The following is a 27,291-nucleotide window of genomic DNA, read 5'->3' on the forward strand; positions in this document are numbered from 1 at the left end:
GGTAGAGTCTGGAGGAGAAAGCCTAATTGGAACAAAGAGCATGGCGAGGGGTTGTCTTTATTTAAAAACATTTGTAAGTATTAAATCTGATGAATTCAAGAGCCAGGAGAAGTAAAACTGTGGATTTTGCACGAGTGTATTGACCTGTCCTGCTTCTGTCTTTAAGGTATTAACCCCTTGTCTGGGCTCAAAGAAGTCCAGATTAGTAAATAATTTGGGGAAATTAAGATATTGGGCAGTTTGGGTATCTGCATTAAAAAAAAAGATTCAAATGTGATGGTTTCTTTTCTCTTATGGAGCAAAGGTTATGGCTGGGTCACATCAGGGCTGCTTGCTGTACAGCTGGAGGTTGTGTTTCAGAGAAAATGCTCCCAGCTACAGTAATTATAATCTTGAAGCCTTGTGGAGCCTTCATAAACTTCACATAGGATAGGATTTGTTTACATAGTTTGCTTTTGAGTTTAAGTGTGGGGGGGGGGTGGGCTGCTGGAGCGATAGCACAGCGATAGCATAGTGGGTAGGGCATTTGCACAGCCGACCTGGGTTCTATTTCCAGCATCCCATATGGTCCCCCGAGCACTTACACGAGTAATTCCTGAGTGCAGATAAAGAGTAACTACTGACCATTGCTGGGTGTGACCAAAGACCAAAAAAAAAAAAAAGAGAGAGGGAGAGGGGAAATGATGATTCTTAACCCCCGGCTGCTGTGAGGAAGGAGTTGTAAGTTCATGCTTATAGAACCAGTAGAAAGGGATATGTATATCTGTGAGAAATCTTTCCATCACTGGTGTGTCAATGCAGGCTCTTGAGCCGGTTCAGATGACTGTACCACGAACTGCTGAATTGCATGTGCAGGGAATCTGGAGGATGAAAGTTTGAGGTCAGGTGACCAACAGGATTGACTTCTGGAGAAAGAGATGTGGGGTGGAAGGTGGGGAGAGGGAAAGAAGGAGGAGACTCTGTCTTTCTATAAGGACGCCACTAATCAGGAGGTTTCTACCATCCTGACTTTATTGCCTCTCAAAGACCTCATCATCATGGAGATTCGGGGTTTCAATGTGTAAATTTTTTGGGGGGAGTCACACCTGGAAATACACAGGGGTTACTCCTGGCTTTGCACTCAGGAACTACTCCTGGCAGTGCTCAAGGGACCATATGGGATGCTTGGAATCGAACCTGGGTTGGCCCTGTGCAAGGCAAACACCCTACCCACTGTGCTATTGCTCCAGCCCCAAACGTTGAAACTTTGAGTACTACAAACATTTAGCACAAAACTCTGGGTAATGCTGTCTTCAGACTGGTAGTTTTGGAAGGAGCTATTTCAAGGATAAGAGTATCTATTGCTGAGAGGTATGTGCACCCTTTCCTATTTCAGGGCATACACACATTTGTTGGACCCTAATTTTACAGCCTAACTTGACCAACTGTCATTGGGTTTGGCTTCATGCTCTTGGGGACTTGGACACTGCTCACATTTGGTATGACTCCTGGAACGAGAAATGTATATCAACTTGGAATTAATGGGACTTTGGGGAGTGGGGTGGGGTTTTCTGATATTGTCCCATTCTCATTTGTATGCCTATTTTTTTATTCAGCAGGATATTTATTTAGCAGGATATTTTAGGATTTTCCTTGATTTTTAAACTAATATTATTCCAAATAATTTCTCTTCATACCACTCACTAGATCTTTTCCCATAGTTTTTGTGTGTGATGGGTGATACAGACGCCATGCATATTAAATTAAATTAATTTATTTTTAAAAATTTATTTTGTTTTATTTTTAAAAAATTTTTATTAGTGAACCACTGTGAGGTACAGTTACAGGCTTATAAACTTTATTGCTTGTGTTTCAGTCATATAATGCTCGAGTACCCATCCTTCCACTAGTGCCCATTCTTCACCACTGATGATCCCAGTATCCTTCCTACTCCCACATCCTCCCCCACCCTACCCCGCCTCTGTGGCAGGGCATTCCCTTTTGTTTTCTCTCTCCTTTTGGCTGTTGTGGTTTACCATGCATATTTTAAAACAATTTCTTTGTTTAATAAGAGAAAGACAGAAACCTGAAATACTAGTTAGGGCTTTATTACTATTTCTTTATTTGTGTATCTTTGCTTTTCAAACTGTTTTATTGAATTTTGTTCAGCAAGTGCCAGCCAAAAAACAACTTACATGGGATCCTCAATGCCCTCCTCCCCACATCACCACCCCACTGCCCGTTCAGGAAATGCCCATGGTTTGGACTGATTCTTCCCCCATCTCAGTCTCCAAGGGAGTGACTTTCTCGGTAAGGACAGTAGTGGTCCCTTTCTCACACCTATACTGGCCAAACCTGTCCCCTTCTTGTTGGGCACAGATAGGGGTGCAGGAAGTCCAGCTTTCTCTTGCCTCTTGCTGATGATGCTGCTCCCTGGGCCCAGGTCATTGAAGATACCGGCTGTGATGGCTTCACTCACCAGTTTCATGGCTTTCTCTTACTTCATATCTTGCCTAAACATATCTTCAAGAACAGCCATGGATGCCAAGGAGACAGAACCCATCATGACAGAAAGCAATATATCAGTTGATCCATGAGGATGGATTCTGTAGAGGTGATGTCCAGTAACAGCTATTCCCCCTAAAACTAGGGCAGCACCAACATAACATTGATACCTGAAAAGCATCTGCTTCAGCATCCCACTGGCTGTCATGATTTTGGGAAGGCTGCCAGTGCAGATGGAGTGGAACTCCAAGTTGAAAGAAATGAGCTGGGTTTCACATCTATGTCTTCAGTGTCCCAGCACCACAGCAGTAAATATTAGGTGATATGAAGTGAATTTTTGAACAGTTCTTGCTAGCAAAAATCATCCCTTCATTTGCTCCTGCATTTGCTCCAAGAACTATGCCATCCTTATAGACCACGCCTGCAATGATTGTCTTGGTTTTTCAGACCCTTGGGAGCTTGTATTCTTTCTTGGTAAAGTCGGCTTACAGGATTTCATTTCTGCTGCAGTTATCCAAAGAGAAACCTCCAAATGGTGGCTGATACACTAAAACAACCTCTAGCTTCCCAAGTAAGTACTTTCAAGCCAGGCATAGCTAAGGTTTTGTATTCACATTTTTGTGTTTTTTTTTTTTTGAGGGGGGGCACACCCTCTAGTGCTCAGGACTTAGCCCTGGCTCTGTGCTTATGGGTCACTCCTGGAACATTTGATAGAAGGGATTAAACCAGGGTTAGATGAACGCAAAGCAGTTCCTTAAACCCTGTGTTATCTCTCTAGCCCTTGATTTTTTGTTTTGTATTGTTTTGTTTCTGTTTATTGGGACATACCCGGCTATGCATAGGGGTTACTTCTGGCTCATGCACTTGGGAATTACTCCTGGCAGTACTTGGGAGAGCATATGGGATACTGGGAACCGAACCTGGGATGGCTGTGTGCAAGGCAAATGCCCTACCCACTGTACTATCGGTCCAGCCCCAGCCCTTGATTTTATTTTTAACAGCACTGTAGCACTGTCCTTCCATTGTTCACTGATTTGCTTGAGCGGGCACCAGTAATATCTCCATTGTGAGACTTGTTACTGTTTTTGGCATATCAAATATGCCACGGGGAACTTGCCATAAAAATAAAGTTGATGAAACAAAAGACTAAAGTGACTATTGAAATAAATGGAGAAAGCCCAGAAGTCTCCACAAATACCCTCCAATGACCTAGATACCCAGTTAAAAATAACTGATTCCCCTCAAGTAGTAATTACATTGGGATATAAAGAAAAAATATAGGAATATTAGGCAAGAATATTAGTCAAGGAATATTAGACAACTTTAAACCAGTTATTGTTACTGATATTGTCTTTATTTTTTTCTCAGTCTTTCTTTTTACTTGAAGCTAATATCTAGACTATATTCTGGCAAAACACTATCCTCTCCTCTTCCTCTCTCTCTCTCTCTCTCTCTCTCTCTCTCTCTTTTTAATCACACAGGACTTACAGTAAAGCACTGTTTTAATCACCCATTCCTCTACACCATCCAGTTAAGGCTGTGTTCTTTGTTTTAAGATTCCTTTGAAATAAAACAGAATGAAATTAGTGACCTTCATACTGACTTCCCTAACCAGCTTCTGGCTACTGACCCAGCTATCAGTCTGTCTATAACATGTGGTTTCAGATTTCATTTGAAAAAAAATTATTTCTTTCTGGACATGTCATATTTCAATGATTTCTTTTGAAAGAGCTAATTACATTTACACGTGTTACATACTAATAGAGACCTATTTGTTGATAAGCTTTCTCTAGAAGTGAAGCTTGATTGGGAATGTTTTATTTGAGGCATATGGAGAAAGTTGCAATAGTGAAGCAAAATATTTATAATTCTTCCCTGTTTGGTTTAGATTTGTCAATCTTTTCCCTTCTTTACATAAAACAACATCTTGCATACAAACTGTTTAAAACTTGCAGTTGTAGCATTCCAAATGTAGTCAGAGAAGAGAAACGATTAAATTTAGACAACGAAATGTAGATGTAAGTTTAATCTTGGAAAATGTAGGTAAGTGAGAAAAATCTCAGTTGCAATTTGGAAGCCACAGAAGAGCTGTATCTTCAAATACAAATATGAAGAACTATTACTTCCCGTCAATATAAACACAGAGAGTACTCAGGAATGTACTTAAGTCCTTTGTTTTTACCTTTGTCCTAAATCTAATTGAATTTAGTCAACAATGTCATCTTTTTTTCAAGAAAAATACATTTGCCTATATATATGCAAATATATACACACACACACACATATATATATATATGTATTTGTTTTTTGGGTCACACTCAGTGATGTACAGGGGTTACTCCTGGCTCATGCACTCAGGAATTACTCCGGGCTGTGCTCGGGGGACCATATGGGATGCTGGGAATCGAACCTGGATCAGCTGTGTGCAAGGCAAACGCCCTACCCACTGTGCTATCACTCCAGCCCTATTTATATATTTTTAAAGGAGATGCTAGGAGATGTCACATCTGATAGTGCTCAGGACTTATTCTGGCTCTGTGCTCACAGGTGGTACTGGTGGTACTTGGCAGGAGGGAGGCTGGGGGGGAGGGGGGAGGGTAGGTGGGGGAGGGGTGCGTGCAGTGTCAGGGATTGAACCCAGGTAGTCAGTATGCAGGTAAATGCCTTATCCCTGTGCTATATTGCTGACTTTTTTTTCCTTAATGGACCCGTCTTTTCATTTTAGTCTTTAAATAAAAAATAATTCCCATCCTTTGCCTCTGTTCAATAGTTTTGTTTTCCAGTCTGGGCTAAAGTGGAACATTTAAATATTTGCGTTTTTAAAAGATATCACTTGATTCTGCAGAACGCTTGTTAGAAATTCCTGCCATTGCCTCTCTGCTAGTCATCCGCAGAATCAGAAACTATTTAGTTTCACTTGTACCAATAAATAATGCCTACTTTTCAGTTGTGGATTTTCTATTAGTGATTTCCTCAGGGTGTCACACATTCCCTCAAAGTTAGATTTCCTAAGTCACAAACCTTTTATTATTTCCTTTAATCTTTCATGACTTTGCATTTCAACCCCTGTAATATTTATTATACCTGGGTCTTCGATGTTTTCTTGCTCTGACCTCAGCTTGCTTAAAGTCCAGGCTAATTTCCTTGTGTTTAGTCCAGAATTTCCGCCGTGCTCAAGTTCTAAGACCTCTGAAGATTCATCACATCAGGTGTTAGTGTTTGATCTTAAAAAATTTATCTCCAGGGTTACATATAACACTTCATATATATTTAATAATTGTTAAAATGTTCTTGAGTCTTAGTATGTTTCATATGAAGGAACTACTGTGCCTCAGTCTGTCCAGCATAAAAGAAGAGACAGCTAACATGTGTTCTTCAAAAACCAGTTTCAAAAGACTATTTTTCAAAAGACTGTTGTGTCTTTGAGATTACTTTTTTTTGTTGATTTTTAATCACAGGCTGGCAAATGCACTTACTATTTGAAAGGCAGGGTAAAGATACAGTTTGCTTTTGTTCATTTATTTTTTCAGACTGCTACAGTTCATTTATCATGTACACTAGTTTTACATTTCCTCAGATTTTCTCTTGAAGATAAAAAAGTTTTCATCTTTTAAAAAATACAACCCAAAAAGATTAAAAACATTTTTCTCTTGTGGTTGGTTATTTCAAAAATATTTTCCCATATACTCTTCCACCAGTTGTTTCCTTGAGGCAGGAGAGACTTCTTAATCCACATAGAGACACCCTCTGGGGCTCCCTTGTCCCTCTTCAAACAAATAACTGCAGAGAGCTCTAAAACTAAATCCTTTTTCTGAGGAGCAATACAGTAAGAAAGAGCTTCTGGCTTTTGACTTTCAGAGCTCTGGGTTCAGATTCCAGCTCAAGTTTGCTTTGTTAGGTCAATCTGGAGAATTTTGTTGAGACTTAATTATCTATCCATATAATGATGTATGGATATCCATTGGGAGGATTAGAAAGTACAAAATGTCTATAAAGATGCCATAGACTTCAATGATCACGGTCATGGTCACGGTCCTCCTGTTGTTCATCGATTTGCTCGAGCGGGCCCAGTAACGTCTCCATTGGAGACTTTGTTGTTACTGTGTCTGGCATATCGAATACGTCATGGGGAGCTTGCCAGGCTCTGCCGTGCAGGCGAGATACTCTCGGTAGCTTGCCGGGCTCTCCGAGAGGGGCGGAGGAATCGAACTCGGGTCGGCCATGTTGGCTGTGTGCAAGGCAAACGCCCTACTGCTGTGCTATCGCTCCAGCCCAGACTTCAATGATAATAGCTCTGAAATCACTGAGTATATTTAAAGGTTTAGGTGGCACCCATTTGGGCTTATAATCATTATATGTTCAAGAAAAACTATGTCTGCATTTCTTACCTCCTTGTATCTTTCCTTATGCCATACATGTCACTGGGCAATAATGGATGTTAGTGTTTTCTGCCCCTTTGACTCTAGAATGCTTGCTGCTCTGGGTTATTCTATGATAACCTAGAATGACTTGAAATCTCCAAGATCCACAAGTGTCTTGAGGATTTTTCACACAAATTAAATTGACCTAAGGGAGCCTGACCTACTTCTTGATTACATAGTTATAGGCCTGCGGTCATGTGATGCAATTATGTTATTTGGAGCCAGTGACATTTGGGTTCCAATTCTGGTTCTGTCTCTTCCATGCTGTGTTGTCTTGGGCATTGTGTCTTATCAGCTGGAGTGCCCCCCTCCCTCCTTATCTGAAAATAGTGTGAGTCCAATCTTGGTTGCCTGGCCAATGGCATGGGTTGCGTTGTACCCAGAGGACACTGGGGGCACTAAGAGAAGTGACCTTAAAACAGTAAAATAAATATTGCACTTGAGGTTTAGTTTTAATATTGCCTCCATTTTAGTAGGTGAAAAAGACAGATTATTTAACCGTGGTCTCTAAATTGATGCATCAGAATGAAACACTTTTAAAGGAACTGTCTTTCTTTTTGAAACATCACATGGACATAGGAGAGGTAAGTGAAATCCCAGAATTTTTTTTTCCTATACCTTGGGTTTTAGTTTACAAGTATAGTTCCACTTTTAAAAAGAAAGTAAGGCCTTGGAAACACCATAGAGTCTGCCATTGGATTACTTCCTTTTTCCTTTAAATGTGGAGTGTTAAGGTGGGGATCAATTGAAATCTTTACTCCATCTCCTTGGGGCTCCTTAGAAGATGGAGTGCAGGGCGTAGTACCAATTTCTCCTAAAATTCCCCTTGGTCCTCTAAATCTAGGAATAGTCCAGGATTTATATCAGTATTCCAGATTGCAGGTCAAAGTGTATTTGAAATCAGTTCTGCGGCTTAGAAAACATGGGCCATTTGGGGGTTTCACCCTAAAGTAGTTAAAATGATGCTCATGGAGAGAAGCGTGTGTTGTACAAAAGGAACATGATACTTTCATGTCATTCAGATTGTTTGTTGTGTTTAACTGCTTCACCCTTTTGAGACCCAAAGGTGCTTCTCCACGTTAATGTGTGGCCTGTTGAACTGGTTAAGGACTATTTGTGTCCTTAAGGCTACATGAGATAATGAACAGCTTATAAAGAAAGCCCTATTGGCAGCTTCTGCATGGAAGTTTACTGAACAGATTTATCTGCATAAAATGCTGTATTTTTGTTGGAAAAGCATGGTAAAGGCAAATTTAAAAAGATACTCAATTGAACGAGAAGGGAGAGTGTCTTGTCCTGGGGAGCTTTGCTCTGGACTTCACTGGCCTGAAAGCTGTGACAGGGATTGCTAAGTGGCAGGCAGGAACTGCACTTGTACTGTCACGGTTTCAGCAATTGTCACTGTCAAAATGTAGCACATTCATTATTCAGGTACAAAACTATAATTAAGAACATTGGCCAAGAAAGGGGGAGGGGAATTGGATGGTTCAGAGAGTTGGAAGTAGGATAAAGAGCAGTTCTCCTCTAGGTCACTAGTTCAAACTTCGCCCATATTGGTAATGACTGACAGTCATTAATATATGATGGCTGTTTGATGGCCTATATGAGTGGGTGCCCATATCAGAAAAGTCACCATTGTAATTGGCATTAATTGGCACTTCTGTTGGCAGCGTCAGCCAGGAGGCTGAAGATTGAATGGGCTATCGCGGGTGAATTATCCTCTCATCCTGAGGAGTGGGCCTCCCAGGGCACAGATGAAGCTCAGTCGCAGGGCACTGCGGGAATGCAGCTGCAGTTCCAGCTACTCGTGCTCTGCAAACAGACCCCATCAGCAAGCTGTGCTCTCTGCTTGGCACTGTGCTCGATAAGCCCCGAATCTACTTAAAATCCAGCCTCACCACAGTGAACAATGTGCCTACAGAAAGCCAAAGGTCCATCCAAGTTGAGCTCATGAATTGATTATCTGTGGGACATTCTCCTCCCTTGGTTTGTTTCCTGCTAAATTACACGTGGTCAGAACTCTGAACAACTTCTTATGTGATCTGCAGCAGGGATGGCTTTCAACATATGTTGTGTTTGTATTTATTTGTTTTGTTGAAGCACACCTTTGGAAATGAAAGAGCAAAAATCTCCCTCCACATTCTGCAGCAAAACAGTGGAATGAGCTAACATGTTGCCCTTTCATAGTTGAAAATTAAAGATCTATTGTAATCATTTTTTTTCTCTTCATTGATTTAAAGACCCAGTTGAATAATAATTTAGAGCCAACTTTTCATCTCGACAGATATTCATGATTTGTAAGCCGTTTCTGGCAACTATTTCTGTAATACCAATGAAATGTCTTTTTATTCATTTCATTTTTTGGCTCAACTTCCTCATAATTAGCTTTCAGGTCAAAGTTACAAGTATTTAAGACTAAATTTCAGTGGATATCAACTCCTAGAGGACAATTCCCAACAGTAGTAGCAATCATGATCTCCTTAGCATTCTTCAATGATCTTACATTTATGTTGAAATGTTTCATATGTTTTCTGAAACAGTAAGCATCAGGAAAATCTCCCTCCCTCCCTCCTTTTCTTCCTTCCTTCCTTCCTTCCTTCCTTCCTTCCTTCCTTCCTTCCTTCCTTCCTTCCTTCCTTCTTTCCTTCCTTCCTTCCTTCCTTCCTTCCTTCCTTCCTTCCTTCCTTCCTTCCTTCCTTCCTTTTTCCTTGATTCCTTCTTTTCTTCCTTCCATCCTTTTTTTTGTAGGACTCCTGATATCACTCCTGCCAACCTGACCAGTTCAACAATTGGGCCCAGGGACAAGATGTTAATTGGACCTGAGCATCAGGACCCCATCTGTAGTTGCTTGGGTAGGGGATCAAACTAGGAACTTCATGCATCAACTCATGCCCTCCAGCCTAGTAAGTCATCTTCCTGGTTCTCTTCGTTGGTGCTTTCAATGGCTACTGTTTTCAGATTTAACAAAAGAAGATCACTCTAAGCATAATTAATGGAACAATAGCAGGAACTTAATGAAAACGGCCAAAATATAATGTTTTCATTGAGATGATATATATTTAAAAAAGATGAAAAGCTATTCCAATGGTTTAAATAATCTGCAAAATCGAGCTGCTTTCCCTTTCTCAGAAAAAAAGATAGTCTTAGAGTCTATATTTTAAAAGAATAAAATTTAAACTATTTCTTTTCTGGGGAGGTGTCTTGAACTTAGAAATTAAAATGAGACTATTTTATTTACTTATATTTTTCTTTTAATTTCACCATTAAAATCTGGTCTTTTCTGGGTTTTTAGTATTAAAAAATAAATGTGGGAGTTTTACTATAGGTGGCGCTCTTGCATACATCTTGCTTCTGAAATGTCCCTCAATATAGAATGAGTTTGGCAGGCAAGTTTAATGGAAGCTGCTTAATAGTATACATTATATATCATAAATTCTACTTAATGATTCTGCCTAGATAAAGAGCCATGAGCCCATTCCTTAATGATTGATATGCTTGTTTCATCCAAATTACCACCATTTGGTATATTATGACTTTTATTAGCAATCCAAGAATTTTAACAAGTAGATCATGGCTCACCCACATTATTCTGTGAGGGAAATTTGGATCTTGCCATTCCTCCTCAACTGCAAACATTGGATCAGGTTTTCCATTTTCAAATGAATAATTTCTAAAAATGAATAAAAGCAGGTAGATAACCTATTAATAAAGTTTACTCCCTTGGAAGAAAGATGATGGATGTAGGGTTCTCACACTGACCCCAAAATAACGGAGTGTTTACAACAAAAAAAAATGTTACCCAGTGACTGATAGGCATCAGTGAGAAAAAGCTTGCATTATACCTGTGATTGTTTTAGGTAAAAGGCAGACATGAAGGAAATTTACAGTTTTGACAAAGAGACTTAATGAAGACAGGTACGAGAGCGGAATCTGATGTGCACTTGAGAGTAGTGACAGAAAAGAAAGGATAGAAAGGTGAAATTAGAAAGAAAGAATTAGAAGGACACTCTTTTCTGTAAGGAGTAATAGGTTGCATGTGTGCTGGAAGGATGAGGCCTTCCACCGCTTCGTTTCAAGCTCTCTATACAACAGCAGAACTTCTGGTCTTCTTCGAGTCTTCTAATCAGGCTTCGATCTAGTTTTCAGGCATAATATTTAGCTAATTGGCTAAATTTGTACTGTAGTTTAGCCAAACACATATATTCTAACTACAAAGTACCCCAAATAAGATATTAAAAATAATGTCCATCCCATAAATCTCTCCATGGTATTTTAGAGAATGGGGGATAAATTCATTCTCTCTGATCCATACATATATCACCTTAGTGTACTGAGAACATACAAAAACCTTTCTGTTTGACATTTTATACTCAGAGCTCCTTGATTTTTTTCCTAAAGCCTTTACATAACAAGTTAAAAATAACCTTCCTTGATGATTTAGTGGCGTGAACTGAGATTAGAACTTCAAAGACAGTTGCACACAAGATGCACTTATTGTTCTTATGGTCCCTTTAAATATTCTAAAATGTCATGTTAAAAATGTCATTGCCATTTATTTACCTCTTCTTGTTCTATATTTGTTTGTGTGGAATGGAAATTTTTCATTGTACCACTTTTAAGACCTTCACATTTCCACTTAAAATAACAATTTGCACAGACATGAAACCAAGCTGTCTCTGTACAGAGGGGAAGGTCAACATGCACCAATTGTAAGTCCAAAAATCTTTTAAGAAACACACAAGCAGTTTAAGTAGAGCAGAAAATGTTCATTTAATAACCAGCAAAATATCTGATACAATTACACATGCTGGAAAAGTTCTGTTAATTTCCCAAATGGGGGCTAGTTGGCCTGATGCTTTGGTGCCTGTGTTAGGGGTCCAGGGGATATCAGGAATCAAACACACAGTAGGCCTGGGCTCTCTGCTGTACCAGTTGATATGCCTTCTGGTCCCAGTTTTCTTCTTTATTTATTTTCTTTTATTTGTTGGAGTTTGTGGGCTGTACCTAGTGATACTCTGGATACCTAGTCCTGGCTCTGTGCTCAGGGGTCTCCTGGCAGTGCCAGGATTGAATCAAAGTTTTCTTTCTCTTTTGTTTAAATTTTCTTTTTCATGTGTAAACAGATTAACATATCATTGTTCCCTCTCATATAAGTTTATAAAACAAACTAGGAATAATATGCAAGTCTCACAGAAAGGATTATATTTTATCAATAGTGCCACCAGCATGGGAAATGTGTTAAAATAAACTTCATGCAAGTTTCATTTAATTAATTTATTTATTGCTTTTTGGGTCATATCCTGTCATGCTCAGGAGTTACCCCTGAGCTCTGCACTCAGGAATTACTCCTGGTGGTTGTTGGGGGACTGAACCCTGGTCGGTCACATGCAAAGCGAATACCCTACTCACTGTGCAATCTATCCAGCCCCAAACAAGGAAATTTTAATCACCAGCAAAACATTTATCAGTATCTATGGTCAGAATGTGTTTAAATGATGTTTTTTCTCTGTCACTTTGTCTCTGTCTCTTTCTTCCCCTAAACCCTAAGAGATAGGAGTCATCACTTTATTCCTGCAGATGGAAAAGAGAGTCTTGGAGCACAATCAGGCCAACATTTCATAGCTGGTGACTATCAGCCAGGACTGGAGAACCACTGCTTGATTCTGGAGTATGCAAAAGACTTCTTAGGGGCTTTCAGAGTGTTTGTGGGCATTATAGTAACCAGTTTCCTCCAGAAGCATTAGTTTATTGGTACACCCACTTTTGTGACTGAGTACCCTCAGTGGGTGCTTTTGAAATGTTTGACCATAATAGGTCTTTAACTAGGTTTAGTGCTAAAGAGAAGCACAAGGAATTGCAAGTAATTATGAAATAAAAAAAAGGAGAATTATGGACTTTGCAACATACATGGAAATCAGAAAAGGTATTCAGAACCTCGTCAATATGTTTTGCCTCTGAGGTGTTTCAAATTTCAGGATTGTTTTACAGAAATTTTCTCAGTTGTCCCCAGACTTATCATTTCAATCAGTGAGAGTGAAGGCAATGCTGGGAGATGTAGACCCAAGAAATTCCTTTTGTGCTCTGCATTTGTTGGCTTTAGGATGTAAGATATAGTAAGGTTAGATATAGTAAGAAGAGATAGTGCAGTGGGTAGGGTGCTTGCTTTGCATGTGACTGACCTGGTTTTGATCCCTGATGCCATATATGGTCCCTGAGCATTGCCAGGAGTAATTCCTGAGTGCAAAGCCAAGAGTAACTCCTGAGCATCATGTGTGGCCTCCAATCAAAATGAAAAAAAAATGTAGTAAAGATGAATACAGAATTGAGGACATAGCGAGTTGAAGTTCAGGCTGGGGAAAATGTCCGATTTTTCAATATTGTTATGTTATTGACTTTGAGCACTTATGAATTCTCAGAAGAGTAGCTACACAGTCAAAGAAAATCAGAAAATAAGAATTGTGGAACAATCCTCCAAGTCAAATAAAATCAGAAAATGATACTGGGATATGTTCCCTAAGGATGTCTCACGTTTCTGTATGTTTGGAGGTAGATGCATTGACTGATTTTATTCTGGAGTATTTTTCAGGCCAATTTATATAATAAACAGCTTTGGAAGGCAGAGACTGTGTCTCTGTCTGGCTAATAGGGCAGACATGGCAATAAACCACTTAGTATCTCTAAGCCCAGGGTTCTCTCTTCTTATGTAACCTGTTGTGTAATGGTTATCACCTGGCTCTCTGCATCATCCTGGGAGAATGAGGCTTTGGAAATTAAATAAAAAATAGTGAATCTCTGGATAATGTTCTTTCTAGTAATAATAATAATATTCATTTTCTCTAAGCTAGGAATATCACTGCTTCTGCGAGAAATACATACTATTACTGAAAGTCCATTGGATTATTCTTTTCATGAATATCTCATTTCATTGATATGTATAATTAAACATTAGCTCTATTTATTTAAATGAATATCAATTAGATTGTTTTCTGAAGACTTTCCCTTGCAAGTTTAATTAATCTTCTACAGATTATATTTTTGTTTTTGATAGACATTCTTTAACACTCTCCTCTTCAGTAAATTCACCTTTTGGCGAGTATAGAAACGAGAAAACACAGATAGGGACATGTCAATGAGAACTGCAGTCACTACTTGCGATGCTGCCTGGGCTACAGTTTGAAAATCATTGTTTTAAATCATTAGTTTTCTGCAAGATGATCAAATGCCATTCCCTACCCCTGTGAGCATAGAATATTTTATTCATCATAGACTTTCCATTTAGTTTAGTAGCAAGGTGAGTTAAGGGAGTTCTTGATTAGTGTTAGGACACCTAACTTCTCGTCTGTATTTCTTGGTCAAGAATGCCTTGTCAGCAAAGTGTCTCATTGTCTTTCTTTTTTAAAAAATGGGCATAATAAACCTTGCCACCTGGCTGCCTCACAGAAATATTGAGAATACTAATGAGAGTCTCCTGAGAAATTTCAAAATCTACAGAAGGAATATGCTATGTAAATATGCACACCAAACCATATCTTTTGAGACCAGCAGAGACCTGTAGACGGTCTAATTTCCTCATTTCATAGGTGAGGAAAACCGAGGTCCAGAAAGATTCAGTGAGGAGGAGAAGGTCATGTAATTGGTTTGTGTGTAACAAAATGCAAGAAGCATAGTCACTGAGTCTTCATTTTTGGGAGAGTTGCCTAGTGGTAAAAAGATTAATAAGCCCAGATATTTCCAGATATGTAGTGATATTATTCCCTCAGTGCCTTGGCAGAAGGCATATTGCTCCCCAGAGGCAAGTCAATTTGGTAATTGTAGTTTATCAAGGAATTTTACTTGCAACAAATGAATAGTTGGCTTTTGGCAGGTGAACTGATTCTACCTGGGTGAGCAATATTCTAGTACCTCAATTAAGAGGGGGAAACATTGATGATTTTTTTCAGACAACTGGAGAGATAATGTAGGCCCACTGTGGAGCATATAGATGTGAGTATTTAGTTGCCCATATTTTTTTTCTTTAAGTTGTTTACTTGGTGTGATTGGATTTCTCCAACTGCTTTGAATGTTTACTAGTGTACACTTGCCAAGGAGCATCAGCACCTTCCCTTGGCTTTGCGGTGCCAGTGACAGTTGAGAGCTGTCAGACAGCCAAGACTCACTAGAAACTGTTTACCCATATCCAGGTACAAACACTGGGGCCAGAACCTGCATCACTTATCATGTTGATGCTCTTAATTAGATACTAATTAAATATTGTCGCTGGAAACTTCCTCTTTCTGTGGTATGGAAGACTAGATTGAAGCAAATGTTTTATGATCTCAAACAGACAAATCTGTTAAGTCATTAAGAATTTCCAGGTGTCTTGCGGTCTTAAGAGAGCTTCATCCAATGCGTAGCATCCTTGGTTACAGTGACTTGGTTAGCATAGTATTTCAAAATAAGTCGTTATTCTTGATTTCATACATTCAGAGTAGCAGAATTTTTATTTTTATTTACCTCTGTCTTTCAATCCAAGAGGTTTTGAGAATGATTATAGGGTTTGAAGAGACTGGCTGAAATCAGTCTCCATGTATTTTATTGAATATATAACATGTACTGAAGGAAATCAAGGAGTTGTGATATCAATTTCCAATTGCTCTATTATAAAGAACACACAGTGAGCCTTGACCCTTTACTAGCATGACTGGAGGGTTAGTTTCTCTTCTGGTCCAACCTGAAGAACCTCCCCCCCACCCCCACCCCACACACATTCCAGCCCAACACTTTTTTTTTTTATCTCATACCATCTGCTCCAGGTCACCAGCTCTTATTTCACTTGCATGGGATTTCTTCCAAATAGCTTTTTGTTTAGCTGCTCTTTAAGTCCTAGCTGCTTGACCTACCTATTAGGAATTGGGCTGGCAGTATGAAGCTTCCATGCTGTCCTTGAAACTTTCTCTTCTTTGTGTTCCCTGAAAAAAATAACAAAGCACTGTGATATTAAAAAGCCATCTAAACACACCTATGTAATAACACCAGCAGACATCTCTTCCCTGATTTTTTTTTTGCCTTCTGTCCTCTTCATGACTCACACAGTTTCATGTCATTTCTAGTGAGACCAGTAATCATCACTTGGAACCTGTAGCTCAAAGCCATTATCTGCTTCTCACCACAGTTACAATATCATATATATATATTTATACATACAGACATATATGCATATTTTATATATATTCATACTATTTATTGCAAAAGCGAGTCTCTTGCTTCTGTAGTGTACCTGTTTAATTGTGTTAAATTATTACATCAAATAATGATATTAACTCACATTTATGGAACATAGTGTGCTAAGACATTTTTAGATGATTTACATTAATTAACTCATTTCACTCTCAAAATATAGGAGATAGACATTCATCTGTCTAAATTATTGACATGCTGTCTTCCAGGCAGCAATAAGAGGATGACTATGTGAAAAAATTACTTTAGGTTAAAATACAATCATTCTGTTTTGCATCCTTTGTGAGAGTAAAGGCAATGAACAGAGTGTTTCATGTTGGAACTGTGTATTAGTGGTAACTAACCAGGGATTCTTTGGTATATTAAGGAAGTGTCTCTCAGGTAGGAGAAAAAAAACCTTTCCCAATATTTTTACAGAATATTGAAAAGACACATTTCAAAATTGATATTTATAAATGTGATATATTCTGGCTCGATGAAGTAAGACACGACTACTTTGATAGTAGAGTTGGTTAAAAGTTGCTTCACTTTATAAACATTGTAAACATAAATATAATCACCATTGGAATACAGGTGATTAATTACATTTTGCATGCTTTATACGCACAATCTCATTATACTGTACTTGTAAAGTAGGGATGGGGAATGTGAAGATAGAGATGCTAGAGAATTTGTCAATGGTTTCACAGATTAGGATTTGTTGGGATTTAAACACTGTCAAACTGTTTCCTAAATTCAAACTAAGCTCCGATTATCACTCACTTAGTACTTAAACTTCAGTGACTTTCCTCATATTTTCCTCTTGTTTTATGCCCTTTCTCATTATATTATTCTTTTATAATGACCCCCAAACTGGTGATTATATATCTACGTGTTGGAAACAAAATTTGCCTATCTATTCAGGAATAGATACTCCATTAGTTGTCACAAGTATTTGAATCTTGAGAAAAATCAAGTCAAAGATAGTAGTGTTTAGAAATTGTACAATCACTTCTTGTTATTGAGAAGGGAATCAAGACCTAGACAATTTAAATAATTTGTGAAAATTCACGAAACTTATTTCACTGAAAAAAATTTTATTCAGCACCTATTTTGAGCCATACTTTGCACTTGGAACTTTATAAGTATTAATTTAATCCTCATAGGTCTATGAAAGCGGTGCAATTGCTTTCATCCTCACTTAATAGATAATAAAATTGAAACACCATGATTCTGAGTGATGGGGTCACAGTCATATAGCTAACAAGTGGTAGAATCTGAATTTCAAGGTAGGTTGCCATGTGGCCTAATAAGAATGCTGAACTCTCGGTTGCCATTCATTTTCTATTCTAACATCCTGGTTAATTGTTTTATCGTGTGGATAGGAGAAATTCTCCAAATTAGGAATACTGAATGATCATTTTTATACATTTTAGAAAAATGAATTTAAGGAATACTGTTGAAAATAACTATAGTATAATGAAGGAATATATATATATATATATAAAATACATATATATATATATAATCAAGCTAGTTACTGGGAACTTTCTTATTGATCATGGCTTTGTCACCCAATACCTGCTGATCTTCCATAATGCTAATATGCACCCAATGTTGACACTTTCTAGACTGACTTTGTAAGCATAAATATTATGTATGCTGAAATTTGATTTTGGCTCATTTTTTACTTTGAATAAAGAGATCTAAAAATCAATCTTACAGTTGAGTTTCATTTTCTATGAATAGAGGTCAAAATACATCAAGGCAAGAATAGTGTTAGAGGTAATCTATGATGTCAAGGTAAATGTAATCGGTAAGCAATTTTTAAACTATTGATTTTAATAGGATAGACAAACCTTTCGTGTTTTGTTTAATTTTCATCATCTTGCCGACGATCTATTCAAAATTATCATTAATGCCTCCTGGAGTATATCTTCTCATGCTTATTTTATTTCTCTTATATGTGGGGAGAACTTGGGGAAAGGTTTTAGAATTTCATAAACTGAGTTTAATATTGTCCATGTGAATTTTGGCAATTATGTTTTTCCTATAAACTTTTGTTGACTCACCTTATCTTTAGTTTCTTGATATAATTTCTGATTTATGAATTTTTGAGGATTGAATATAGTTGTAATTTTTAATAGAAAATATGATATTTTCAATGTTTTTAAAATGTTATTAATTTTACTACCTGATTTAGCTTCAAGTAATGAGACAGAAGGTGTCAGTGGGTCACTAGCTTGATTAGGATTTATTCTATTGGATTATAATCAGGTTTCTGTCTCTATGTTTACTGGATGATATGGGCCAGATGTCTGAAACTCAGTTTTTTATATCATCAGAGTTGAACCAGAGAAATTTAAAAACCTTAGTAAGTCAGAAGTTTAGTGTTCAGAATGTCCTGTTTCAGGTGGCCTAGTAATTTGAAAACAGAGCTAGGATCTTAAAGCTAAAATGTTCATATTGTCTCTGATTAGGTTAATAAAGGAACTTCACAAATTTTATTAGCACCTGGTTTTTCTGTTTGGAAAACGGGAATATGCATACCTATGCAAAACTGCTTATTCAAATCTAGTATTCTCCAAATTTTTCTGCAGTTCATAAGAATTTTTACAAATAAAATTATGTAATGAACTTCAGTATGCAAAATAAATATGTAAGAATGAAAATTATTTCCTGAAAATAACAACTTAGAAATTGAACTCTCTATCATTTCCCCTCTGAACCCATCTTTATTTATTTCTTATTATACAACTGCTCAAGAATATCTGAAAATTATTTCAGATTTTTAATTGGCATGTACTCTGTTATGCCATTGATATCAACATAGTTAGTATTCTTACTGTCTGTCTCTACTGTTAAAATCCCTTTTGTTGCTGCCTATTCTTATATGTGAACTTGAATGTACCCATTTCTTCTTCCATATAACTGCCAGAGGAATTTTTAAAGTGATCTTATTAAACTTGAGAACTCTGATGAAAAAATTCAAAACTATAAAAAGTGTAAACATTCTTTATTTTCATAGTTTTAAAATGAGAAGTTCCATCAGAATTGCCCCCCATGGGAGGAAAGAGGCAAAACTCTTTCATAGAAATGACTTCATTTATGCTCCCTTTTTTAGAGAAACTCTACTTTTTCTACTACTCTCCTCTTACTTTTGAACTTCCCTCTAAGTTCATAGGAGCTTTTCCTCTTAATACAACTATGCAATATAATAACTTGTATCATAGAGTGCAACTGTAGCCCACCGAACGCTTGCAATTATTATAGCTTTATAATAGCTTTACAAAAATACATTTAATATCTGACAGAGAAAATCCCCATACAATTTTCTTTCTAAAACTTTTCTTGGTTATACTGACACATTACTCTCTAAATGAACTTTAGATTCATTTTGTCAAAAACTCTCAATTTGTAGTTTTCAATGGAAAAATCTTTATGTAGGTTAAGAAAGCATTGACATCTATGCAGTGTTAAAGCATGTCAATAGTTTTCAGTCTTCTATATCTTCTTAAAGGCATTTTATAGTTTTCTACAGATAAATCTAAATGTTTTATGTTTAACTGATTTAATTGATTCTGAGATATTTTAGATATTTTATTCAGTTCAAAATGGGTCTTAAAAATATACATTTCTCATTAAATATTGTTGATAGATAAAAATGTACTATATTAACTTTATTCCTATATGTGATCCCTATAAACTCTATTAGTGTAAAACTATTACTTGGTGTTTAATTTTGTATTAAAATTTATTGGCTTGCATTGTTTCCTTTTTCCTCAAACCATAATTATTGTAAAGTGAAATAAATGTTATTTTCTCAGAGTTTCTTCACTTTGTTTACTTGCCCGGTTAAAATCTATGTAGTATGATCAGATTTCCCCTGAACTTTATGAACATAGGCCTTAACATTTTAATACTTTTAATTTTCTTTTTCTCAAGTCTAGCGTACTCAGAGGATATCTTTGATGCCTCTTTCACAGAGCAAAAATGCCAAATACTACCAAGACAGTTACTGCAACAGTGAATTTGATCTTTTTCTTCCAATGTTTTTGAGATTCCCAATGGATGTGACTTATACAGCATCTAAACATCTCAAAGTTTTTGTTGGATATTCTTTTCTTTCATCATGAGGTACTTGTTCTCATAGAAAGTGAAGTGAACTTTATCACTTGTGCATAGCCAGTTAAATCACTTCCATAAATAGCACAATCTCAGTTATTCATCACTGTCAGGAAATGAGTTATTTGGGTAAGTAAATTTTCTGAGGACATTATCTTTTCAAGGGTCAGAACTTTAAATGTATTTTAATTTGACATTTTTCCAAAATGTATGCAATACCATAGTATGATATTTATTTTCTACCCATAGTGGCTAACTTCCTTTAAAAACGCAGTGGAGGAATTTGACCATTAAATGCACATGAGAAGGAGCCTATTACAGCCCATAAATACCTTTCCATTAGAACTGTGTGTTTAGACTAGTGCATGCATACATTCACTAAATTAAATGAAATTATTGCTGATTTCAGAAGTGCTAAGTAGTAGGGAATTTGTACTAATTTTTATCCACTGTTCCTTTATTGTTCTGTGTTACTGGAATGATTTATCATTTTTAATGAGAAAATTAAACAGCAATTTAGTTTTATTTTGTTGTGGATAGAATTTCTTTATCATTTAAAGCTTTAATATAATCCAGTAATCTAACTTCTGGTTATCTGTTTGAAGAATATGAACATTTGTGTAAAATCCACCCCAATGTTTGTGATAGCATTATTAATGATCACTAAGATGTGAAAAGAGTTGAAATTCCTATTGATAGATGGTTGAATAAGGAAGATATGGAACATCTATAAAATGAATGCCATTCAGTTATAAACAATGAAGTTTTTCCCTTTGCTACAAAATGAAAGGAGTTTGAGAAATTTATGTGAAATAGGTGAAAAACGTCAGAGGAAAAAAGTAAGTATTGGAGTACTTAACTCACATGTGCTATATTTAAGGATGTGAAATTGATGAATAATCAAAATAAAATGAAAGGACAAATGGGCGTTGTTAATAGTATCCGGGTTACCTGAGGAGAAAGGGGTGGCAGAAAGAGATAAGGTGACAGAGTGTGTGGAGGTAGGAGGAGGGAGATAAAACATAGTAATTGGAGGCGGTGGTGCCGAAAAGTGATAAGTGTTATGTATGAAACCTTATTAGTAATGACACTGTAAACCACACTACAAAAACACATATATTAAATACAGTTTCTCATAGAAGCAGATTGGTGAGAGGGAAGAAGATGGGAAGATGGCCAATGATGGAGAGAAGTGACACTGGTGAAGGTGAAGGGATCAATATCGTAACATTGTATACCTGAAACCTAATCATAAATGCACTGTCCTCCCGTTGTTCATTGATTTGCTCAAGCGGGCCCAGTAATGTCTCCATCGTGAGACTTACTGTTACCGTGTTTGGCATATTGAATATGTCACGGGTAGCTTGCCAGGCTTTGCCGTGCAGGCGAGATACTCTCGGTAGCTTGCTGGGCTCTCCGAGAGGGATGGAGGAATTGAACCACTTTGTAATTTTATGGTGACTTAAAAATCATAAAAATTATTTAAAAAGAATTGCCATGGAGTCTAAAATTAGTGTCTTTAAGAATGAAACAAACAGAATGTTTATATTCTACAAAAATGTCCTCATTCCTCATGTTATATATTAATGACATATTATACATTAAAGAAGCAAACAAAATGTTTTCATTCTATGAAAATGTCCTCATGTGTTGAGAGTGGAAATAAATTTGTCCAAGTAATCAAAGGTAACATCATCAGTAATACACATATCAACACCCCGTTCTCTCAATATGATGCATATAGAAATGGGAAATTCTGTGGTATTCTTGTAAAAATTACTTAACTCAAAGTTAATTAGAAAGAAACATAAGATAACATAAGCTGAGAAACATTAAAAACTAGTTAATCCCTTGCTGAATTTATGAAGGGGATTTCATAACTTCATCCTAACAGGTCTCATTTTATATAACATGGTTTCAGAAATGTCTGGCTCTTAAAGATGAAGGGAGTTCAAAATTTTGTGATATATTTGTTTATTCTTCAAGTGTCTGAAATATCATTCATCCATCCTTCCTTCCATCCATCCATCCATCCATCCATCCATCCATCCATCCATCCATCCATGTATCCATCCATCCATTCACTTAGCTTTATTAAGTATATGGCATGTGCCACATCTTATACTCAGCTCTGTGGATAGTAGATACAACATTGAACAAGTCCCACTGGAACTTGTATAGTAGAAAATATGCATAATGCTCATGGAATTTGTCATAATTTAATCGTATTAGTTCATGAAAACAAAAATTAACCTTCCTAAGCATGTGTGTGTTTGTTTATATGTCTTACTTTACTGATATAATGACTAGACAGATTGCAGTGATAATATCTAAATTTACCTTTTATTCTTCATGCTTCATGTTCCCTAAGGCTTTCCTTGAGTGTTATTACAATATTACAAAATTACAGAATTCTTCTGTCATTGACTTTTCCTTCATTTTTCCTTTTAATTTGCACTATAATATAGCTTATAGCAGACATATTCCTGAAAGCAAATGATGCTGATTTTAGAAAAGGAACATTAATATAAATTCTCATGTACTACTGCTGTTAGTTTAAGAGAAAGATCTCTACTTACTTAACAAGTAAACATTTCTATTTCTTCTTTTCTGATTAAAGGTGGTGAAGGTGAAAATGCTTATGTGAGTGACATGGAACATGGAAATGACTGAGTATTGATTCTAGTGGTTGTGCGGAAGCTTAGTCTTTGAAAAAAAGAAAAACCCCGGGCCTTTATCTCTCGGGCCTTTAATTCACATCTTTCTTTATTTTCCTTATCATTCAAATCACTAGATTTCTTATTCTTAATCTGTTTAAGAACCACAGTACATTTGGTTTGGAATTTTTCTCTCTGTGTACTGAAAGGCCTGGTCAATTTTTGATCATCAGAATGGCAATGAGGACTGTCTCCTGATCTCTCACCTGTTGGGAAGGACACAGGCATTTGATACCGGAAGGTAGATCTTTCGAGAACTTCATGGTTCACAGGAGCTGAAGTTCATGCGTTTCTTACTCATAAAAAGGTGGCATGGTGAACGTGCAGCTTCAGAACCTTTTGGGCAGGCACCTTTCTTCAGATTTAATTAATGAACTATAGGTGAGTGCTGTCTCATCCAAGTGTTTTACTTTTTTCTTTTGCCTTTAAAGTCAGCTCCTCACTGCTCTTATCTGTGTCCTTTGAATGATCAGCAGTAAACAAAGCATTTGTATTCCAGTGTTCCAATTAAGAGGACTTGTATCTTTTACCCTCTCCTAACTGGTTTGAACCAGCCATCTTGTGGAGCGCAAAGAGAGATCTCTTCCCTTTCCAGAAACCTGTCCAATACAGTGCTTACTGGACTTGCCTGGTGAGATATATAGTATCAGAAGCTCCTGGGAGAGGCCTGGGGAATATTTAGTTTTAATAAACACACCAGGGATTTCTATAATTAGGCACATTTGGAATGCTCCATGCTATGACAATTTGAGGCAAGTCAGCACCTCAGTTAATTTACATCTTGCTCAATTCATGTTTAAGTTTCTTTAAACTGAAAAACAAAACAAACAAAAAAAAATAGGAAAAGTAAACCTGTGATATAAGAGAGAATCTAGAGATTCTGATTTGTTGCTCCAGCTTGCTGACAGTCTAGGGAGAAATGCAATAGTTGTTTTGGAGTGTTTTATATGTAAAGTCAAGAAATAAAGCAATTATTTTTTTTAGTTTTAAAGACATTTATTTAGAGAAATGTGAGGGGGAAGAGACAGTGATACATGGTTCGAGAAAGAACATGGACCCTCCAGAGTGGAAAAAAAACCACAGTTTTCTAACATTGGTTTCTTGTGAGCCCTCCAACAAGTTACTGCTGTGTAACTCAATGGTTTTCAGCTCGATTCAATGCCAATCCCCATGGATAAAAAGGTAAAAAGTCACTGAGCTGTGACAATCCAGTGATGAATCTGAGTACAATCTAATGCTCCAAAGGCAAAAAGGTACAATTACAAATTTGAAAGTTTTATGTACATCTTCCATAATTTTCTGAAAAATTTGTATATGGCTTTACAACAACTTCATCACCAATAAAAGCAATATTTTTTTTACACTACAATAAGATATTACTATGGTAGCTACAATTACAGTTTATGGGAAAACAATAAGGAATGAGATGCTCATTGGCTATTATTTTAAGACTAGTCTATTATTTCTCAGTACACTATGAGTTGATCTAATATTATTAAACACTGATTCCAGTACATGGCAGGATATTATTAAATGATAAAATAATAATGCATTTTCCCTCCAAAGGAAGCTTCGCATTCCATTCATACTTTTGTTATTAAATAAATTTATTAAATCAATAAATTATGAGTGTGTTTTATTGAAAGGGGTCTTTTCCTTACAAAGATCTGAACAACTTGATCCTAAAGACCTCTGTGCTAACATCCTACCTTCAACTAGCTCCGACATGACATTCAGAAGGAAGTAAGCTGAGAATTTAATATTAGACTATTGTGAAGCAAGAAGGGTAAGTTTAACTCAGTATATTAAGTCAAATAACTTCTACAAGGCTACTGCATTTCTCAGATGAGGTAAGAGAGTGCTCAAAGAGTGACGAGTGCAATATTTTGTTCAGTTTGAATCATTAGTAGAATGCTACCAGGATAGGTGTTTATTTTATATCACTCACCTTTGTATTTGTTTCTGGTTCAACATGCCTTCCTGACGAATTAAAATTTTCATTGCTTCACCTGCTGCAAGATTACATTGAGGGTTTTCTAAGACATTTAGACACTGGTCTTTTCTAAGGCTGTAAAGCTGATATTTTGGTGGGGAGTGGGGGACATCTGGTGGTACTCAGGGCTTACTCTTGCCTCTGTCTCAGGGATCATTCCCTTCTGTGCTTGGGGTACCATACACAGTGCCAGGGACTGAACTCAGGTTGGCTGCATGTAAGGAAACTGTCCGACCCACTATGCCATCACTTCATCCCTTATAATGCTATTTTTTTTTAAAAGATGTCTGCCCAATTTTAGAAAATATTGTAATTTCAAGATCCTATATTTTTAACAATTAAATTCTTGAAGTACCGGAAAGTCCTTGAGACGAGAGAGCAACGATTTTCCTGTAACTTTCCTAAACTGTCTTTGGAACCGAATTTACTGCTACTTTGTGGGAAACTTTAAATACATCACACGGCTGAGTTATGAAGACCAGGAGTTTTAGGTGTCTCTCTCCCACCGAGTATTGTCTTTAAGGTCAAGAGGATAATTTAAAATAGGAATGCAGATTGGTTAGGAGGGGTTAGAATCTATTTTGAGAGCTAATCATTCCTTTGTTGTAGGGCTGGCTTATCCCCAGACTTCTTCAGCCATGTGATGTTATTTTACTTGCTAAAAGATGTTCTTCGCTTGCTTTTAAATAAAAGAAGTCTGGAAATCTTCTTTCAAATCATAGGCCAATAATCAAATTTTATGCTGTTTCAGTTAAATGGGAAAAATATTGCCACGAGCTGCCAGTTGTCATGGAGGACTTCTAGGTTCCAGATTCTTCCTTCATGTCCTGGGAAGAGGAGAAAGCTTGAAAGCTCTAAGGTTCTGCATTCAGGTAAAAGGCAAGCAGAGGCAGCTGGAGTGATAGCACAGCAGGTAGTGCATTTGTCTTTCACACAGCCAACCAGGGTTTGATTCCCAGCATCCCATATGGTCCCCAGGACTGAGCACCGCCAGGAATAATTCCTGAGTGCATGAGCCAGGAGTAACCCCTGAGCAATGCCGGGCGTGACCCAAAAAGAAAAAAAAAAGAAAGGCAAGCAGAGTCATGTCTTGAAATATGTGAACATTGAAGTTGGCATCAGATTTAGCATATTGGGGGAAAGCATTATACAAGTGACTCGCCTTCTCTGCTTCTTATTTTGTCATCTATAAAAAGATAGCGGCATGGACAGAAAAACAAATGGAATTGTGGGAGAATCGTCTTGCACAAGACTAGCACAGAGTAGGGGAACAAATATTTCCTGGATCTATGGCTCTGTACAATAGAACCTGTGCGAACATATTTCTTAAACATATAAAATAAGGTTTGGATTTACAGGTTATTTAGACTTAAAATGTATCTTGTTAGGACCAAAGAAATATTGTTGAAAATATGTTGGGTCTATCTTTGATGATACAGGAGTATATCAACCGAGCTGTGGCAGGCTTGGATTAGAGGTACTCAGAGGCTAGCCCATGAAATGATTTGAGGTTCCCACCTGTAGAAATGAAAATGCATAAATGTCGTAACTCTTCTTGTGTGTTACTGGGCAGGCAACTTCTGTTCCATACCTCACTCTGCCACCTGCTATCTGATGTCTTGTCACCTCCTCAATTATCTAATCCTTTGCTTTGATTCATTCCCTTACAGTGTGTTTGTCCTCTTGTAAAAGCTACCCGTCTTGCCCAGGGTTGGTTATAGACCTGATATCAGATTTCGAGGACTGCAAGATTTGATTCCTCCCTTCTCCCCAGTATTTTATGATGATTTGACATTGGTGAAAAAACAGGCAGCCGTCATTTCATTACAGATGTTACTCGACTGTAATAGCTCTCTGAGGTTAACACAGCCACCAACCGTCTTTTTGTCTCAGCAGCGCATCCATCTTTGATATATGTTGTTGCTACCTAAGATCACAAAAAGTCAGAAAAAAATTACAAGAGAACAGCATAAGGCTAGCTATTGTTTTCAATAGCATTTCTTATCTCCAACTGTGTGTTCTTTTTTGCATAGTAAATCTCTGCAGAGATTTTTTAAATCCTTTCTGCTTTTGATCACTTATACGTCTATCATATTTGCATGTGCTCTGATCCTTAGACTATTCTTTAAAAGGAAAAGATGATGTGTTATTAAGATTTTTTCCTGTATTTAGTTTGTACGCTTCCTAATGTTTCTATTTCTATTTCCTACAGACACTGAAATTTACATACACTTTGAAATCTTGCACAAACATATCCTCCATGGAGAATATTTCTGTCCAGGGAGATGGAAACTATTATTTATAGGACACCTACTACTTGCTTCATACTTTATGTAAATGGTTTTGAATGATTGCT

General features: G+C 37.1%; 1 pseudogene; it reads right to left on the reverse strand.

Moving 5' to 3' along the window:
• Window positions 1-2,222: 2,222 nt before the first annotated feature.
• The window catches only part of LOC130019363 (proteasome subunit beta type-7-like), a 33,606-nt pseudogene continuing 8,537 nt past the window's right edge, over window positions 2,223-27,291 (reverse strand).

This window comes from Sorex fumeus, unplaced genomic scaffold, assembly GCF_029834395.1.
Source record: "Sorex fumeus unplaced genomic scaffold, SorFum_2.1 ptg000008l, whole genome shotgun sequence".
NCBI classification, from domain to species: domain Eukaryota; kingdom Metazoa; phylum Chordata; class Mammalia; order Eulipotyphla; family Soricidae; genus Sorex; species Sorex fumeus.